The sequence below is a fragment of the Panthera onca genome, chromosome D4, assembly GCF_046562875.1.
Source record: "Panthera onca isolate mPanOnc1 chromosome D4, mPanOnc1 haplotype 2, whole genome shotgun sequence".
NCBI lineage: Eukaryota > Metazoa > Chordata > Mammalia > Carnivora > Felidae > Panthera > Panthera onca.
The window spans coordinates 18,884,313-18,904,214 of record NC_138351.1 but is presented as its reverse complement, the minus strand read 5'-3'; the positions used below and the strand labels follow the sequence as shown (position 1 = coordinate 18,904,214).

The 19,902-nt window shown below is 43.8% G+C and overlaps 1 long non-coding RNA gene across 1 annotated transcript; it reads right to left on the bottom strand.

Moving 5' to 3' along the window:
- Window positions 1-856: 856 nt before the first annotated feature.
- LOC132663605 (uncharacterized) lies at window positions 857-19,262 on the bottom strand. The gene is made up of 3 exons (XR_009603159.3): window positions 18,792-19,262; window positions 1,575-1,621; window positions 857-1,235 (listed from the first exon to the last, which is right to left on the bottom strand). It is a non-coding gene; the product is annotated as an uncharacterized LOC132663605 (long non-coding RNA).
- Between the last annotated feature and the right edge of the window lie 640 nt (window positions 19,263-19,902).

The window sequence follows — 19,902 nt, the reverse complement described above, 5'->3', positions numbered from 1 at the left end:
AAGTAAATGAAGGAAGGAGGTAGGTCCATACTCACTTCCCCGCCCACCATGTCCTGCTGAAGCCACAAGGCACATCTGAGATCCTGTAACTGGAGGCTTGCATGGTGCCCACCATTCCTAGGAAAGGTCATTGCCCAGGCAAGAAGCTTGAACAGAGAGCAGGGCCAGGCTGGCCTGGACTGAACCCCTGAGTCTCTGAAGTTCACCCTCTTTGGGCTTTGGACTTGAAGAGGTTAGATACCCCAGGGATGGTGGGTGGACGGGGGGGGGGGGGATGCTTGCTTAGACATAGCCACACAGAGCGGTTGTATCTTATAAGCGGAACGTAAATTAGCCACCCCACAAGAAGCGCATTGGTTTCATGTGAACCCACCTCTTCTGTGAAGACACGGGCTCCCTTCAAGACTTTGGAATATTCTGGGAGGATTGCTGTGGACTCTCCTGTCCCCTTCCCACCCTTGTGCCAGAGTGTTACTGGGTAAAGCAGCACGATGCAGGCCAGCTGTGATGACAATAGCAGAGAAGCTAATGAAATATTCCCCGGGGGAAAGTAAATCTTGTCTTCCCCAAGGAGATTCCTCCCCCGGCGACAATGTTGGAACACATTGCTTTAATTTTATTTTTAAAAGTAATTTTCTGGGGCACCTTACTGGCTCAGCCAATAGAGCGGGCAACTCTTGATCTGGGGGTGGTGAGTTTGATACGCACACTGGAGGTAGAGTTTATGTAATAAAAAAAAATTTTTTAATTTAGAGAAAGTGACTTTCTTATAATGCATTATGTGCAAGACGAAGACAAGGAGACCACACAAGTTCCTTTTATTATTATTTTTTTAACGTTTATTTATTTTGAGAGAGAGAGAGAGAGAGAGACTGTGTGCACAGGGCAGGGAGGAGCAGAGACAGAGGGAGAGAGAAACCCAAGCAGGCTCCACACCGTCTGCCCCGAGCCTGTTCCTGGGCTCTATCTCATGAAAGGTGAGACCACGACTTGACACAGAAGACATGAATAGACACTTCTCTAAAGAAGACATCCGGATGGCCAACGGGCACATGAAAAGATGCTCATTGTCACTCCTCGTCAGGGAAATACCAATCAAAACCACACTGAGATACCACCTCACGCCGGTCAGTGGCTAAAATGAATAAGTCAGGAGACTACAGATGCTGGCGAGGATGTGGAGAAAAGGGAACCCTCTTGCACTGTTGCTGGGAATGCAAACTGGTGCGGCCGCTCTAGAAAACAGTGTGGAGGTTCCTCAAAAAATTAAAAATAGATCTACCCTATGACCCAGCAATAGCACTGCTAGGAATTGACCCAAGGGATACAGGAGTGCTGATGCATAGGGGCACTTGTACCCTAACGTTTACAGCAGCACTTTCAACAACAGCCAAATTATGGAAAGAGCCTAAATGTCCATCAACTGACGAATGGATACAGAAGATGTGGTTTATATTTACAGTGGAATAGTACTTTGGCAACGAGAAAGAATGAAATCACGCCATTTGTAGCAACTTGGATCAGACTGGAGGGTACTAGGCTGAGTGAAATAAGTCAAGCAGAGAAAGACATACCATCTGTTTTCACTCCTATGTGGATCCTGAGAAACTTAACAGAAGACCTTGAGGGAGGGGAAGAAAAAAAAAGAGGTTAGAGAGGGAGAGAGCCAAAGCATAAGAGACTCTTAAAAACTGAGAACCAACTGAGGGTTGATGGGGGGTGGGAGGGAGGGGAAAGTGGGTGATGGGCACTGAGGAGGGCACCTGTTGGGATGAGCACTGGGTGTGGTATGGAAACCAGTTTGACGATAAATTATATAAAAAAAGAAAGGCGAGACCATGACTCGAGCCTAAATCAGGAGTCACACACTTAATGGACTGAGCCACCCAGGCGCCCCCACACGAGTTCCTTTTAGACTGTGGTTTACATTTTTTATGGTGGAAACAAAAGTAGGAACCCAAAATATCTTGTGCAGAATTTGCATTTTGGTCAGAATCAGAATAAAAGTAATTGCAGTTTGTTTTCTCTATCTATTGCTAACCCAGATGACCTTTTAAACTAAGGGACTTAAGACACTGAGAAGGCAAATACGCTGTGAAAACCGTGATAATGCTTTATGAAATTAAATTCATAAATTCTATCATTTCGATGTTTGAAGCTAAGCCTGTCACATCTTTCCACTAGACTAAACATGTTTCCTTCCTCCCCACTTGATTAGTTGTTGTTGTTTTTTTTCCTTTTTTTTTTTTCTGGGCTTATTTCAAGGATATTTTAAGTTTTGGGTTTTGTTTTTTAAGATTTTATTTTGAAGTAATCTCTACGCCCCACGTGGGCTTGAACTCGCAACCCTGAGATCAAGAGTTGCACGCTCCACCAATAGAGCCAGCCAGGAGCCCCTTACGTTTGTTTTTAATCATGAACACGGCTTAATATGCCTAAAAGAATAACTCTTTTTAATTTCAAAAAGTGTGATCAAATGTGCTTGCTTTTGAGTTATCTCCTCGTATCATTTAGCGTTTATATCTTAAAAAAGAAAAGAAAAGGAAAATGTGCATTGTCTTATGTCCCAGCAATTCTCCTCTTTGGTCTTAAGTCATCAGTTATATTGTCTAATGTAGTAGTCACAAGATACATGTGGCTACTGAACCCCTGGAATTGTCTACACCGCATTGAAGTGTGTGATAAGTGTAAAATACGCAATAGATTCTGAAAATTTAATATGAAAGAAAAAAGAATTTAGTATATCTCATTTTAGGGGCACCTGGGTGGCTCAGTCAATTAAGCATCCGACTTCGGCTCAGGTCATGATCTCACGGTTCGTGAGTTCAAGCCCCCGCATCAGGCTCTATGCTGACAGCTCAGAGCCTGGAGCCTGCTTTGGATTCTGGGTCTCCCTCTCTGCCCCTCCCCCAGTCACTCGGAAAAGAAATAATAAACATTCAAAAAACTAAAAGGAAAAAATAAATAAAAGATCTCATTTTAATTCATTTGCAAATATTGACCGTATGTTGAAATGATAATATTTTGGATGTATTGGCTTAAATTTTATTAAAATAAAAAATAAGAGGGTGAATAAAATTTGTTACTGCCAATAATTGGAACTTTGGGTCTATGTTGCCAAAGCAGTGCTGATTCTGTTCCTTTACACAATTTGTACAGTGTTGTACTTCATGTGCGTTATGAGCATTGATGAACCACAGCATCGCCGAACAGAGTACCTTAGACATAACCAGTATAAGGCGTAATCTCATGATTATAAATATCAACTATCCTAATATTATAGATGCAGGATTTGATCATCTAAGTTCAACGTGTAATACTGTTTTTATAGGAAAATTAACTTCCAAGATCCAAACAGTGGATTAAAAAAATTCTTTTTAATGTTTATTTTATTTTTGAGAGAGAGAGAGAGAGACAGAGTGCGAGTGGGGGAGGGGCAGAGAGAGAGGGAGACACAGAATCCGAAGCAGGCTCCAGGCTCTGAGCGGTCAGCACAGAGCCCAACGCGGGGCTCTAACCCATGAACTGTGAGATCATGACCTGAGCCGAAGTCGGACGCTTCACCGACTGAGCCACCCAGGTGCCCCCTTTAGAAATTAACTTTCAGAAAAATCTTTTTGGTCAATTGCTTACCGTGGGTATCCCATAAATGTAATTATTTTTAATGACCACAGGAGCATAAGCCCATCATAAATCTATACACGTAACCCAGAAGGTATTTCTGGATCATTTAAAGGTGTGTCCGGTCGGAAAACAGGTATCACAGCAGCTAATTTTACAGAGAATTGAAGGAGTTGGTTAAACAGGTAACAGAGGGCTGAAAGGTACAAAGGGAAACATGGCAGTAACAGAAAGACAGCAAGGGCCGCTGGTAGAGCTGGAGGAAAGAAGCGGGTATCAGAAACTAACAGCTGCCTGCCGTGGAAAAGAACCCTGGGAAGCTGGGACTCAGGCCTCTAAGGAAGGGGGCGGTACCCAACTGGGGGTGATATTTCTGCAGGTAAGTGTTGAGGCTAGATCTGAGAAAGTGGATTCAATACCGGAAATCAGAACCAACTGCTGCAGTCAGGGAAAAGAATCATTGCTTGGTGACCTTGGTGGGCACAGCAGGCAGATGTCAAGGAGCAAGTCCCTTCTCCCTTCTCCTGCCTCCTGGTCTCCTCGAGCACCGGTTACTGGCCTTAACAGAAGACTTGTTTTGCTTTTGTAGAACCACAGCATCGCCGAACAGAGTACCTTAGACATAACCAGTATAAGGCGTAATCTCATGGTTATAAGTGTCAACTCTCCTAATATTATAGATGCAGGGAAGTGCTAATAAACACAGCTGTTACAGTGACAATATAATTGCAATACATTTTTTAAAATATCCTAATAAAACTGTGGTTGAAAGCACAACTCAAATAAGGGACCCTATGGAACTTGACCTAAGCCCAGTGCTCTCAGAAGACAGTGATGGTTACAGAAACTCCCACGCCCACACCACTTTGTGTTCCCGGAAACCAGTTTCTACAAAGAACCACCACCTCTCCTCAAATGGCTTAGACAAGACTTGAAGAGAACTCCCTGGTTTACCGATGACAAGGTAAGACGTGGACTCTCCGAACTCCCTTTTCTGTCTCATAAATGATTACCTGAGCCCTTTGTCCCTACCAACCAATCAGCACAAAATGCCTGCTCACTTTACTTAATGAAATTTTGTTCAAGTTTCCCTCCTTGCCCCAGCCTTCGAGCTTTCATCCACCCTCAGGCTAAGCCAGCAGTGGGCATTGGGATGCTGAATAAACTCTTAATGGTGCCTGCCCAGAAGCCCCTTCCTAGCTGACTTCAAAAAAACCTTTTGTGACCAATTATCTGATCCTGCCACCAGCTCCTCCCTCTCCCTGAGACCTGTTTTCTAGTCTTGTTGACTCCTCCTTATAAAAGAAAAGCCTTTTCAGCCTTATCTTTCAGAAGCTTGCAGATCTTACAAGAAAGCCATCTCCCTATTAAAACCCCTCCCCACCCAGTGCCATAAGCCCCTTTCCCTAATCGCAGAAATTTTTTTTAATGTTTATTTTTGAGATAGACACAGAATATGAGCAGGGGAGGGGCAGAGAGAGAGGCAGACAGAATCTGAAGCAGGCTCCAGGGTCCAAGCTGTCAGCACAGAGCCCGACATGGGGCTCCAACCCACAAACCTTGAGATCATGACCTGATCCAAAGTCAGCCGCCTTATCCACTGAAGCCACCCAGGCGTCCCTGCAATAATTTTTTTTTTTTTTTTTTTAATGAAGTCTCTCCTTTCCCTAAGTCCAGGTTTGTTTTTTATTTGACAATTTTCTGGTGCTATGACTCAGCTCAAAAGTAGAACTCACCTAGGGATCTCCGCCATCCCCACACAGGAAACGGTATATAATACCCTGTTGTGCAATTTGAGGATCCGTCCCTGAGTTCAGTTCTCAAGCTAATGCTCTGGACATCTTGTCTATTGAAGCACAGTGAAGAGTTACTTTAATGCTTTCTAGCAAAAAGAGAATTGTTTCCCCGCAAAGATTCTTTCTTTGGCCTTCTTTTGAGACCTCTTGTGTTTTTCCGGGGTTCCTCAGGCTGGGGACTGTGAGAGAGAATTGATCAAGTGAGGCTCTTTCTCAGTTTCTCTACAGTTAATTTCTTCGGGTTAACTGTTAATCCCACAGGCAACTCTTAATCTCTGAGGCTCCCTCTCTCTTTTTTCTCCCACTGACTATATGCTGTGATGGCAGAAGTTTAATTTAATATCTTCAAGAATTGGCAAAATTTATTAAAGGCAATTTAGAAATTCAAAGGCGTCTTTGAGAACTTTGGGATCTCCCCAAACTGAGCCATCTGGGACTTCTCTCTTCCCGGCATCCCCTCCTCTTCCTTTCTGTCCCCTTAACCTTCTCTTCAGCTGCCTTGAATCCTTCGATCTGTCCCCCTTCAACCCCTCTACCTTCTCCACCCCCATCCACCCCTGTCAGCCCCTGCCCTACCCACCCCAGTCCCTCCACACATCATCACGTGAGATTCAGGGTCCTTCTTTTCTGCTCACTTCCTCTTCACCCCATTGGTGAAGGAAGAATCTCTTGCCCTTAATAGTACAAGATGGCCAAACACACGATACTCTGTGCTGGACAGATGAGATTGATAGTTTATTACTCATAGAGACTCACACCCTGGGAGAGGAAGATACCGCAAGCCATTCAGAGCCACAGATGCCCAGAAGGCAAAGATTCTGTGTCTTATCAGAATGACTTCGTAGGCCTTATGTTTGGTAAGAGTCTATCTTCCTTGTTAATAGGATGTAATTGGGAACATTGGTTATAAAACCAAGGCTTTGGCTGGAATGTCATGTTTGCAAATAATGCTCATTTACTGGACACTTATAAGAGGCTAATGTTGACTTTATTATGGAGTCAATGTTTAAACCCTCTTGGGAAGACTGGCTTGGTACCTGGCTTACAGGTTTCTAACCTTATAGGTGAGAAGGAATGTCAGTTCCTGGCAAGCCTAGGAACCTTAGAATGATTTGGGAACATTGAGAAGAGAACAATCTCAAATCTATAGATACTGCAGGTGAAAAGTGGTGGCAGGTTCATGGTTTGGCTTCCTAAGCCTTAACAAGTTTGTACAAGTCCTACCTGAGATTCTTTATAAAAAATTCCAGTGAAGCAAACTTAAAACGGTCTGTGTGCTAAATTTACATTCTTGCTGTACCTATGTAAATAACGAGATCAATCCTAACGAGGCCAGCCTTATTTTGTGATAAAGAGTAATCTTTCTTTAAAGTTACCCTTGATTAAAAAGGACTATAAATTGGACTAGATGCTGTCACCTTGCACAGACTGTCAACCCTTACAGAACTGCAGTTCTCCCACTTTCCTCCAACATCTTCCCCCCACTTCACCAAGAACTAAAACCTGACTGCTCAGATTGTTATCAGTTCCCTGGGTTGCCTTGCCGCTGGCTTTTTCCTTGAGAATCTGAAGAAGCACTGGGAACTCAAGCCCAGTAACTTACCCACATGCATGTGCTGGATTCTTCCCTCTCACCTCATAAGCCACTGCCTGGGCCACCAGGAGGCCTGGTAAAATGCTCAGGTCATACATGCACTTATGTGAACGGTAACCAAGCCTGTGGATAACATCGCCAAATGCACTGATATCTCAAGTTTCGGAAATTCAACAAGAAGCCCTTGTATAATAAGATTTTCACTTACTGATTTCATTGACATTAATTTATCACTGATATTTCTTTATTATTATTGTTATTGTAAGCATCCCTCTCTTAAGGACCTGATCTTTGTAACTACCTCTCGACAGATGGTTCAACTGAAACTGTTTCTTTATCCCTGATTTGCTTTGCTTGGGAGGTTTATAATTACCTGCAAGTTGTTCAGTGATGAATAATATTCATTCATCTTGAACCAGAGGGAGAATGGCAGGGCTGAACTTTATCAGAGCTCTTGCTCCAGAGAAGCAGCAATGGTTAAAGAGATCTCCCCACATTTCTAAGCAGTCCCCCTGTCCTTGCAATAATCCTTTTGAATAAAGTCTCTCCTTACCGAAATCTGGATTGTTCGTTTTGACAAAAGGTACGACATTAGTTTTGAATCGTTAGAAAATTCAACAGAACTGCCTTGACTGGAACAGGAGAAGGATGTAAAAGCGTGAAGATAGAGCAAGCCAATCCGATAATACAGTTTAGGAAAAAAAGGTTGACTTTCAAGCGTACAAATTCCACACAAGTAAAACTGAAATTTGTTTTTAAAACCCATAAAACCTATCTGAAAATTTTAAAAAAAGAATAAGAAGAAGAAGAAGAAGAAGAAGAAGAAGAAGAAGAAGAAGGAGGAGGAGGAGGAGGAAGAGGAGGAGGAGGAGGAGAAAGAAAAGAAACGATTTAAGAACAAGGAAGGAAGGCTTGTCCTCTACCATCTGAGGCGCCTTTGAATGGTTGGGGGTGCTGCAAATGAAGTGAGACAGGACAAGGTTCGTTCCTCAGGGCCGGTGAGAGTTGTTATGAGTAACTGAGACAGATGAAGGTTTATATGTCACGGAAACAAAAGGAAGGCATATGAAGGGCCAGGTAGCAATTCAGTGGAAGGAGACGGAAGATTCAGATGAGCTTCCGGATGCTAACGGCAGCTGAATTCATGCTTCCACGTGCTAAGGGTCAGTCTTCTCCCAATCAGGAGGCTCCCTCCGAGAGAGCTCTATGGCAGGTGTGTTTTCCAGAGGCTCTGCTTAAGTTTATTTATTTAAAAAAAATTTTTTTATGTTTATTTATTTTGAGAGAGAGAGAGGGAGAGAGACAGCAAGCGGGGGAGGGGCAGCGAGCGAGAGGGAGAGAGAGAATCCCAAACAGGCCCCACGCTTTCAGTGCAGAGCCCGCCAGGGGACTCGAATAAGAACTGCGTGAGACCGTGACCTGAGCTGATACCAAGAGCTGGATGCTTGACCAACTGAGCCACCGAGGCTTAAGTTTAGATAATGTTTTCTCCTGCCGCTAATGATTATTCGGATATGTTCAGTTTAAAGGAATTCTTATACAGCTTCGGTGGCCTGTTACATCGCTGCCGATGTCACTGCACTCAGGGGTACGAATTCCTACGAGCTGTCCGTAAGGGCGGTGGGACAGTGTGAATACATGTAAGAATCATTGGTCTAGGAATTTACTCTATGTAAAGAATTTGACAAGTGCACAAAGATTTTTTTTTAAGTTTATTTATCTATTTTGAGAGAGAGAGAGAGAGAGAGCATGAGAGAGGGAGGGACAAAGAGAGAGGGAGAGAGAGAGGGAGAGAATCCCAAGCAGCCTCCACACCGTCAGCAAGGAGCCTGATGCGGGGCTCAAACTCATGGAACCGTGAGATCATGACCTGAACCAAAACCAAGAGTCAGTTGCTCAACTGACTGTGCCACCTAGGCACACACAAAGGTTTTTTAAACCTTTTTTAAAACCCCTTTTAAAGGGGCTCTAACCCACAAACCCCTTTTTAAAAACTTTTTTAAAACCCCTCGCAAAGGTTTTCTAATAAGGATGGTCACTGATTATATTGGAAACATTAAAGTTTGTTAAAAGATACTTTTCAGAAAAAGGTAAAAACACGACTCATACAGATATGAAAATAAGGGTGTGTTAAAGAATTTATTTTACATACATGATGGGAAAGAGAGAATCAGGCAAATGTTACAACCAAGTTGAAAAGAAGACTCAAAACATACAGATTTGTTTAGAGTAAAGGAAGACTGAGATTAATTACAAATGGAAACAAAAGTGATTTCTCCAGAGGTGTGGGGATAAGGAAATCAATTAAATCACTACCACACAGGACAGAATTTATATATCTATCCGTTACCTACAACTTACAAAGCACAAACAGCTCAAAGATTATGAATAAATAGAGCTAGAAGGTATAACCCAAAAGGGTATGCTATAGATAATGCATAGTGCATCATACAAACACTATTAAAACAAGTTTTATTATTAGAAAACGGTTGTTAGGTTGCACTGATAATCATGCAGCTCTAAAAAAATAATGGTGGGAATAGCATGCTATAATGTCACGGAAAGCAAAGTTATTATATCATTAAATTTAAAAAAGTAAGAACATTACCTTGCATATAATTATCTCTCATGATCAAGGAAAATGGATAAATAATGCATAAGCAGTCATTTCCAGAAATTTTTACTTTCTACTTCTTAATGTTTGGGTAAAAAAAAATACATAAAAAGATTTCTTACAACTATCATAGCTTTAAAAAGATATTTCCGTTAAAAAAATTTTTTTTAACATTTATTTTTGAGAGAGAGAGAGAGAGATCAGGAGCTGGGAGGGGCAGAGAGAGAGGGAGACACAGAATCCGAAGCAGACTCCAGGCTCTGAGCTGTGGATTCACAGGGCTCTAACCCACAAACCATAAGATCATGACCTCAGTCAAAGTCAGATGCTTAACCGACTGAGCCACCCAGGCACCCTGATATTTCCATTTTGAAAAATAATATAAATACATGAATAAATAAACTAGTAGTAAACTTAACATTTATGTAAAAAAGAAAAATGATTACAGTGAGCAGATGCCCATCAGGATATGTATCAGAAGAAAACAACTTGAAAGAAGTACTTGTCTAAACGGGTAAACAAATTGTGACATATCTATGCAATGGAATACTGCTCTGAAAATTAAAGGAACCTCAATTAAAAAAAATTTTTTTTAACATTTATTCATTTTTGAGAGAGACAGAGCATGAGTGGGGAAGGTACAGAGAGAGAGGATGACACAGAATCCGAACCAGGCTCCAGGCTCTGTGCTGTCAGCACAGAGCCCGATGCGGGGCTTGAACCCCAAATGGCGAGATCACGACCTGAGTGGAAGTCAGATGCTCAGCTGACTGAGCCACCCAGGCGCCCCAAGGAAATCTCATTTAGAATGAAGCCAGAAAACCAGCAGGGGGAGCTCTCAAAGTCTACCGCTCTTGGTCAATGGCAGACCCAATGGGGAGAGAGGAGCCTTGCAAGGTGGATGATAGTACTTCACTATTCCGGTAGGAGGAAGAAAGTCTTTCCTCCTTCCCTAGTCAATGGCAGACTCAGCCAATGAAAAGCCACTATACTTTCAACCCCCCCTTTACTCCAATGGACATTTTGTTTATAACAGTCTTCCAACCTCCAATCTCCCACCCTTATAAAAGATCAACCTCCTCTCTCCCACCCCTCCTTTTCTCTGTGGACCTGCCTGTAGTTTTGCTATAGCTTGCTTGTCCTGGATTCCAAGTCTTGCTATTCCGAATAAACCCATTGTTTTGCTGGTAAAAAAAAAAAAAACAAACAAAAAACAAAAAACCGGCCATTTTATTTTTATGGTTTAACACTACTTAGTTTTTGGAGGGAGATGGGTTCACACAACAATACAGATGAATTTCACAAACCTTATGCTGAGATAAAAAGTGCCAAACGCAAAAGACCACATACAGTTTGATTCATAGGTATATATTTGAAATTCTGAACAGGTAAATCTCCAGTGACAGAAAGGGGAGTAATTGTTGCCTGGGGCAGAGGGGGGTGGGCTTACTTTTTGAGATGATTGAAATGTTCTTTATTTTGGTCATGGGAGTGATTACACGGGTGCATACATTTCTCAAAAACCCATTGAACATCCACTTAAGATGGACATATTTTATTGTGTGTGTAGGGGAGGAAAATTCATTTCCCTTCTACCCTTCTAGATTCTCGGCTGAGACATCCGTAGAAATAAAAGGTAGATGAACAGGAGAAAAACAACTTTAATAACATGTATACCTCCTATCTACACGGGAGTGTAGGGGTCAAGGGCAGGCTACCCCAAGACAGGCCATTTGGGGATGCAGATTATGCTGAACTGAAAAAAATCAAAGCCCAAAAGACTCAGGAAGAAACTTTGACCTCCCCCCAACACTGCCTAACAGAATTTAGATAGAGGACCTGTGCCTGGAAAAGAACTGCCACCACAGGGAGCTACATTATCATATGAACTGTGTATGAAAGACAGGAGCCTAGCAAGGCCTATTTGGCCAAAGTTCTCTCCATGTCCCATTGTTTCTGAGTGGCTCACCAAACATATGTTAACCAAACGTTTACTCTTATTCATTTTCCTATGAGTTCCATTCCATCCTTTTGAAGTCCCAGACCCCTGTCCCCTTGTCCTTAGTTCAGGATGACATATATACCTGTTTTTGCCTATCTTTGGAATCTCATGTCTATGTGGATTCCCCATACTTAACAAAATTAAGTTTGATTTTCTCTGATCTGTCTCATGTCAATTTAATTCCTAGTCTAGTTAGAAGAACCATGAAGGACAGAGGAAAAATGTTTTTCCTCCCGGACAGGAGACACCCAGGAAAAGAGGGTCACTCCTTGATATGGCCCAAGCCATCACCTTAAGTACCAATCACCAGCAAGTGATAAAAGTTGTTAGAGGGCAGGTGCATTTATGGGAGGTTTCAGAAAAAGCACAGTAAATGAGGTAAGGTTGTTATGCAGACTTAAGTTGCTGTCTCCTCCCTGGATAAGTTTCCAGAGATTAGTCGTTTTTCTCTTCCTGGTACAGAGAGGGAGAGATCTTTACAGATGGAGATTTCCCTTATAAATATAAATATCTTTTACAAATGATGCCAAAGAGGCCTATGTTGGGGTGACAAATTTCTGTTCTTGTTCATGTGGAAACTACATCTCAATAAAATTGATTTTAAAAAAATATCTGTTTAAAAACACTAGAAGGGGTGAAAGGGGGAGAGCAGTGTTGGGCAAGGTCTGAACACACTGAGTTTGCAAAGCTGATGAACTCTCCAGCAGCAGAAGGATTCTAGGCTTCTGGAAATATGCATGGACTCCAGCATTACCTACCTAGATGCCACCTGGAAAAGGATGGCTGGTGCAACCATAACATTAAATGTATGCTTTTAAGGGGCACCTGAGTGGCTCAGTCGGTTAAGCGTCTGACTTCGGTTCAGGTCATGATCTTGCAGTCCACGAGTTCGAGCTCCACGACAGGCTATGAAGCCTTCTTCAGACTTTGTGTCCTCCTCTCTCTCTGCCCCTCCCTCGCTCATACTCTGTCTTTCTCTCAAAAAAAAAAAAAAAAAAATTTTTTTTAAATAAATAAAAATAAATGTATGCTTTGGGGGTGAGAGGGCATCGGAGAAGTCATGGGGAATTTTTACAATTATGAGGCCGTGGCACAGCATAGGAAGGGGGGAGGGTTGGAGAAGGTGGAGGAGAAATAAATGAACAGTCTATCCTGGACATCAGGGAGGGTGCAGCTATGTTAAAGGAGACAAAAGAATCAGGTAGGGTCACAGCATATTTCAAACTGAGCATTGTAACTCTCATGCTAAAGGAACAAGAATGTCCCAGGTCTAAAATTGTTCCCTTAATGCTGATTTGCAAGTGGAGGTTGAAACGTGACAGAGGTGCCCTCTGGTGGTAGAATCCAAAAGCAAATGTATAAATACGGAAGAGTTGAAAAATAGGATGAAAATCAGCTGTAGTTTTTATATATATTCGATGTGAGAAGAAAATACAGTCAATCTTTACCACGGGAAAAAAACCGACTATGCTTACCTAGCATTTTCTAAAATAAAGAGCTTAATAGAATTCCATTTCCAGTCAAGAGGGAGTAACAGGGATCAGATTTACCTTCTGTTACAAGCAACAGGATCTGAATAGTCACTTATTTTAAGCTCCCCATCACCAAACCAAGACTTAATTACAGTTTTGGCGCTCTCCGAAATGGAATCTTAAACCAGCCCATCAGGAATCACCTGATCAGCTCTAGTTAGGTAATCTGCCTGATGGACCCCTGATTTCTCCTAAAGGAAAGTAGCCTTACAATAACCAACTTACTTTTTTTTTTTTTTGTTTTGGCCTAGTATAACTTCCTTTTCTGCTCTCTTCTGCCTATAAAAGTTTTTCATTGTGTACAGGTTCAGAGATCCTTTCTATCTACTAGATTGCATGCTGTCCTATTTATTTTTTTAAGTTTATTTATTTTGAGAGAGAGAGCGCGCGCATAAGTGGGGTAGGGGCAGAGAGAAAGGGAGAGAGAATCCCAAGCAGGCTCCACACTGACACAGGGCAGAGCCTGACAGGGGCCCCGAACTCACAAACTGCGAAATCGTGACCTGAGCTGAAATCAAGAGTCGGATGCTTAACCGACTGAGCTCCCCAGCCACCCCAGATGCTGTCCTATTTATAAACCATTGAATGAAGTCAGTGAGATCTTTACAATTTACTCAGTTGAATTTTGTGTTTTAGCCCTTCTCATTTGAAATGAGAAATCGTACAGAAATGTATTAAAATGACTTCTGAAATAATGGTTTTCAGAAACTGGACATCAGGCAGCACAGGATAGTAATCTCTGAAAAATGGGAAATAAAGGTGAGGTGAGCCTTATGGTTGCCCTGAGAATGTTCCCAGGCTTCCACTTAAGGAGAGATAACTCAGGCAGAGCTCAGCAGGTTTCCTGAGATATAGAAATGGAGCAAGGAGGCCAGAGAGACCAAGGTAGCTAGAGTCCACAGGGCACAATACTAGAAAGGAGATAACAACTTGGGGAGAGAACTCCTAAGATCTTCAGAGGGTCCTTTTTCAACTCTTCAGCTGAGAATGCCTGTTTATGAGGAAACTACCTGAGGCCAGGAAGGAACTACCCGAAGGTAGCAGAGGGAACAATCTCTAGAACTCACAAAGAGCTAAGAGCAGTACCTGTTCCCGCCCCCAGAGTGGAAATTCTGGTAATTCAAGAGACATTAGATAAAGTACATGGTATGGGGCAAAACTGTCCCTAGAGTAACAGTTGTTTTCATCCTGAATAGCAAAACTGAAAAGCAAGATTCAAAAGGGTCAAACTATTTCCAAGTAACTTAACTGTGTCCCAGAAAAAGGCCAAGAAAAAAAAAATACATATATACTCGTACACCCAACGTGGGGTTTGAACTCACGACCTCAAGATCAAGAATCACGTATTCTACTGACTGAGCCAGTCAGGCAGCCCTTGGCCAAGAATATTTATAGGAGTCAAAATACAACCAGCACCCAACAAAGTAAAATTTACGATGTCTGGCATTCATTTGAAATTAACTAGGCAGGCAAAGAAACCAGAAAGTATGATCCATAACAAGAAGGGAAAAAATAAATGTATGCAAATAGATCTTTCTAAGTGATAACAGAAGTACATTAAAACAGTTATCGTAACTACATTCCATCTATTCAAGAAGGTAAAAGAAAGACTGAACATGTTAAGTAGCAATGTGGATGATCTAAAATTGGACTTCTAGAGATCAAAATACCATGTCTGAGATGAAAAATACACTAGCTGGAATTCACAGAAGATTATAGAGGAGAGAAGAAAAGATCAGTGTACTTAAAGAAGCAGCAATAGAAACTATAATAGGAATAGGAAATTAATCACAGAGAGAAAAAAGACTGAAAAAATGAGCACATCATCCGTCAGCTGTGGGACCGCTTAGCGACATAGTGTATGTGGAATTGGGGTCTTTGCTATCCTGTTAACCACTCTGTTTCCTACCTCTTTTTTTCTACTGCGTCCACTTTAACCATCAAGAAAAAAAAATTCTCGTCCCTCAAACGTCCACCTGCAAACTACTAAAACTAAATAGTTTTAAATCTTAATCTTAAAAAGATCTGTAATAACTGAACACAGTGAAGACTTTATATAACTCCATCTTTCTGTGCATCCCAATGGTTCTCCAGCCTCTTAGCAACACATAATAACAATGTTTACTGCCTAATCTTTGAACCCAAGTCCTTGTCTACTACCTTCGTTCCTCGAAGTTGGTCATTTTCCTGCCTTTGTTGTCACTCACCAAAGTGGATTCCTTCCCTCCACTGGCCCTGAATTTTGGGTATCCCCAAGCCTTTGTCGTAAAGTCACGAAATTTCAGGGTTGGGCAGAGATCTTACACACGACCTACTCTGGACCATTCACTGTGGAACACTTGATTTATGCTTAGAACTTCTTTATCATATAGTCGTCCAGCTTTTGTAGGAACACCATCATGATGGGTACTTCTCCCTGTCTATTCCCACCAGCGGTAGCTCTAATCTTTAGGCCCTGCTTTCTCATGTTAAGCTGAAACAGGTTTCTCTGTAACTTCTGCCAAATGGTCTGGTCTCAGGCTCTTACCCTTCCTTTGTTTCCACTCTAGCCTAGACCCATTAACACCTCAAGTATGGAATACTTCAATAACTTGATGGTTTCCATTGTAATCTTTCAGTTCACTCAGTTCATAACACTCCCCCCCCCGACTAATCTCTAAAACACAGTTTCAATACTGTTATGTTTTTCTCCTACTTAAGAGCTTATAAGTGCTCCCTATGTTTTTCCTATCAAAACATGTATTAGTTTTTCTTTTTTTTTAATGTTTATTTATTTATATGGAGAGAGAGAGAGAGAGAGAGCACACAAACACAAGTGGAGGAGGGCCAGAGAGAGACAGGGAGAGGGAATCCTAAGCAGTCTCCATGCCGTCAATGCAGAGCCCGATGCAGGGCTTGAGCTCACAAACCATGAGATCATGACCTGAGCCAAAATCAAGAGTCAGACGCTTAACCGACTGAGCCACCCAGATGCACCATTATTTTTTCAATATACTCTTTTCTGAATGTCATTCAAGCACAGATACAGAATTCAAAAATGCATAAGCCTCCACCCCTCCACTTTCCCTACAGAGGCAATCACTGTTGAAAGATTTTGGGGAGTTGGTTCGGGTTTTTTCCTCTGAGATCTTTCCAGAGATGTTCTGTACATTTCATCAAATGTGTATCTTTTGCCGGCCTCTGATGATACCTTTCGCCAATGACCTTTACCCTTGAACCAGTTTAGCAATACCTGTCTAATATCTGCTCTTGACCTACCTTTTTTTTTCACTTAACACAAAATTTTGGAAATCACTCTGCATCAGTTTATATAAAGCCTCTTTGTTTTTTCTCAATGTCTGCATAGTAGAAAGGATGCATCATGATGTTTAAATAGATCCTTAATGGGTATTTAGTTTGTTTCCAGTTTCTTGCTCTTACGAACAATGCTGCCATGAAGAACAACGTACATGTATGAAATATATGTATAGAATAAGTTGCCAGAAGTGGTTTTGCTTGCTTAAAACACATGACATTTAAAAAGTTGATAGATATTACCCTCTGAGTGGTTTCCTTCAGGGTGAAGGTCATTGGCAAAAGATACCATCTGACACAGCAAAGGAAACAAGTTCTTTATGCCTAGGCAAAAGATAGAAAAGACCCACACCCTTCTGCCAGACTCAAGAATGCCCCTGCCCCCCCCCCCCAGCAGTCCTCTCTGCTGCAGAATCAATTTTTATTCTTTCTATTAAATCTTTATTATCAGCATACAACAATGTTATTTCTCCCTTCTTTTTAATTTTTTTTTTTTTTTTTTTTTTACCATTTATTCAGTTTTGAGAGAGAGAGAGAGAGACAGAGCGTGAGCTGGGTAGGGGCAGACAGAGAGGGACACACAGACTCTGAAGCAGGCTCCAGGCTCCGAGCCGTCAGCACAGAGCCTGACGCGGGGCTCGAACTCACAAACCATGAGATCATGACCTGAGCTGAAGTCGGACGCTTAACTGATGAGCCACCCAGGCACCCCTTATTTCTCCCTTCTTTAAGGGCTTCTTTCAATCCTAAGATCACAGAGAGCTGGAGATTGAGCAGTCGTCTCTGTCAGAAGGACACACTGCCTTGGATACTGGTGCTGGGGCAAGGGTCCCCACAGGTCTCTGAAAATTTCCCTTTGCTGCACCCACAAGAGGGTTCACGGCCCTCTCAGACCCTCTGTGGGTTCTGGAGACCCCAGTTGCATACCCAGCCCGTGAAGGGAACGGCTCAAAACTCCAGCTCATTCCTAAACAACCACGCTGCAAAGCTGAGCAGAAGGTCGGTGTCACGTGGAGATTGCCTAGATGGGATAGAATAATCCCATTAGAAGGCCTCGGCCTTAGTCGGGATGATATGCCTTCCATAGAGGAAGCGTACCCATTTATACTCTCACCGACGACACCCGTCTGCCTGTTTCCGCACCTGCTCACCCGTACAGCCAAGCGTCAAGGACTTTTGCCTTTGCCGAGAGTGACAGGTAAAAACTGTGATACACGGTTTCAACTTTACGTTTCTCTCATGTGTAGAGTGGCACATCTTTTCAGAGAATACCAACGAAAGACCTACATGTCTCTCTGCCTAGCAGGGCAACTCTGCTTCGTGGGTGCTTGATCCCACCCTTCGGTCACACTCGAGAACATCTCCCAACAGTCTTCTCTGCTGCAACTCCCTGCATTGCCACCTTTCCAAGAGCCCCTTCTTTTGTCAGCCACTCTCCTCCTTCTTTCTCTCTCTCTTCTCTCCCTCCCCTACCTCTCGCTATTTTTTTTTAATTTTTTTTTCATGTTTTTATTTATTTTTGAGACAGAGAGAGACAGATTATGAACAGGGGAGGGGCAGAGAGAGAGAGGGAGACACAGAATCTGAAGCAGGCGCCCGGCTCTGAGCTGTCAGCACAGAGCCCCACGCGGGGCTCGAACTCACGGACTGTGAGATCATGACCTGAGCCGAAGTCGGACGCTTAACCGACTGAGCCACCCAGGCACCCCAACCTCTCCCTATTTTAGAGCAAAGCTTGGCAAACTGCCTGGGAGGGCCGGGTAGTAAATATCTTAAGCACTGTGGGCTTCAACCAGACCCCCTGGTCTCTGTCACAAGTCCTTAACTCTGCGCTGGAGCTGACAGGAGTGACAGACATCGCCTACGTGAGTGAGCAGGGCAGCCGTTCACCTTAGTTTACTGGCCTCGCTTTACAGAACACGGACCTCCGTTCCTGCTCGTGGGCAGTGAGCCCTCAGCAAGTGACTGCACTTGTTCCTGTGACCCGCCCTCCGCCAGCTCTTCCCAGAGCCTCGCAGAGGGTCCCAGGGAGCGTAAACCTCCCCGTGGGTGTGGCCAAGGGAGTTTCTGGAAGGACCCGGTTGTGCCTGTCCTCTTCACACCCTGTGCTCTCTAATCCGGTGCTTCCTCCAGTGCCCGTAGGGAAACCATCCTTGTCAAAGTCGGGTCCGTGTTCTTCCAAAATCCAGCAGGTAGGCATTTATCTGAACTCCTCCTACGGGTCATCTCGACAACCTTTCAGCCAATAATCACTGTCCTTGAAAGCCCTTCAACGGGGCCCTGAATCCTTCCCGATTCTCTCCTGTCACTCCTCCTCTGCCTGCTGGTTCCTCCTTACCTCCCAGGCCTTGGGACGCCACCACCACGCCTCCAGACTCAGGCCTCAGGTCCCTTTTCCTTTCTCTCCACGGTCCTTCCTTGTGAGCTCCCCGGGCCTCAAGCCATTCAGTGTTCCTGTATTTAACATGGCCATCTCCCTCCTTGTGATCTCCCGTCTGGACCTCTCCTCTGAACTCCGGATGCGTGTTTCCAGCTGCTTAGTTGACAACTCCACTTGAGGGCTAGATCGCCATCTCAACTAGGCCCCACGTGCAGCCCCTAATCTTCTCCTCCAACCTGCTTCTCTGCCAGCTTCTGCCTCTGTCATCCACAGCCCCTTCCGTCCGGCTGCTCCGGCCGAACCCGTGGGCAGTCCCCCCTGCCGAGGCTCTCAGTCTCACACAGCGCGTGTCCCCTCCATCAACGAGTGCTTTGAGCTCCCTGTTCAAACTGTGTCCGGATTACGATCCCTCCAGCCTCCTCCACTGCCTCCCCCGCCCCCCCTTCCTCACGAGAAGCGCCCTGTTTCCCCTCACACCCCTAGCCACCCATTATCTCCACAGCCACAAGAGCGATGGTTCTCAGATGTAGATCAGGGCTCCCAACGGAGCGTCAAGGTCAGTGGTTTTGCAGTCGCCTCTATAAGCCCGGCTCCACAATGTCTCTGCCCTCGTCTCCTGTCTCTCTCCTCTCTCCCTCAGGTCCACGCAAACGGGCTTCCTCGCTCCTAGTGGACCACACCAGGCATATGCTCATCTCCGGGGCTCTGTACCTGCTGCCCCACTGCCTGGAAGACTGCCTGGAAAGTACCAGACTGGGTTCAACTATGACTTGGCCATGTTACCTTCACTGACCCCCTCATTTAAAATGGCAACATCCTGGGGCACGTGGGTGGCTCAGTCAAGTGTCCAACTTCGGCTTAGGTCGTGATCTCCAGGTTCATGGGTTCGAGTCCCGCGTCGGGCTCTGTGCTGACAGCTCTGAGCCTGGGGCCTGCTTTGGATTCTGTGTCTCCCTCTCTCTCTGCCCCTCCCAGCTTACACTCTGTCTCTCTCTCTCTCTCAAAAATAAACAAACATTAAAACGGAAACACCTCTCCCTGGTTCTCCCTGTCCTCCGACATGTTCTTC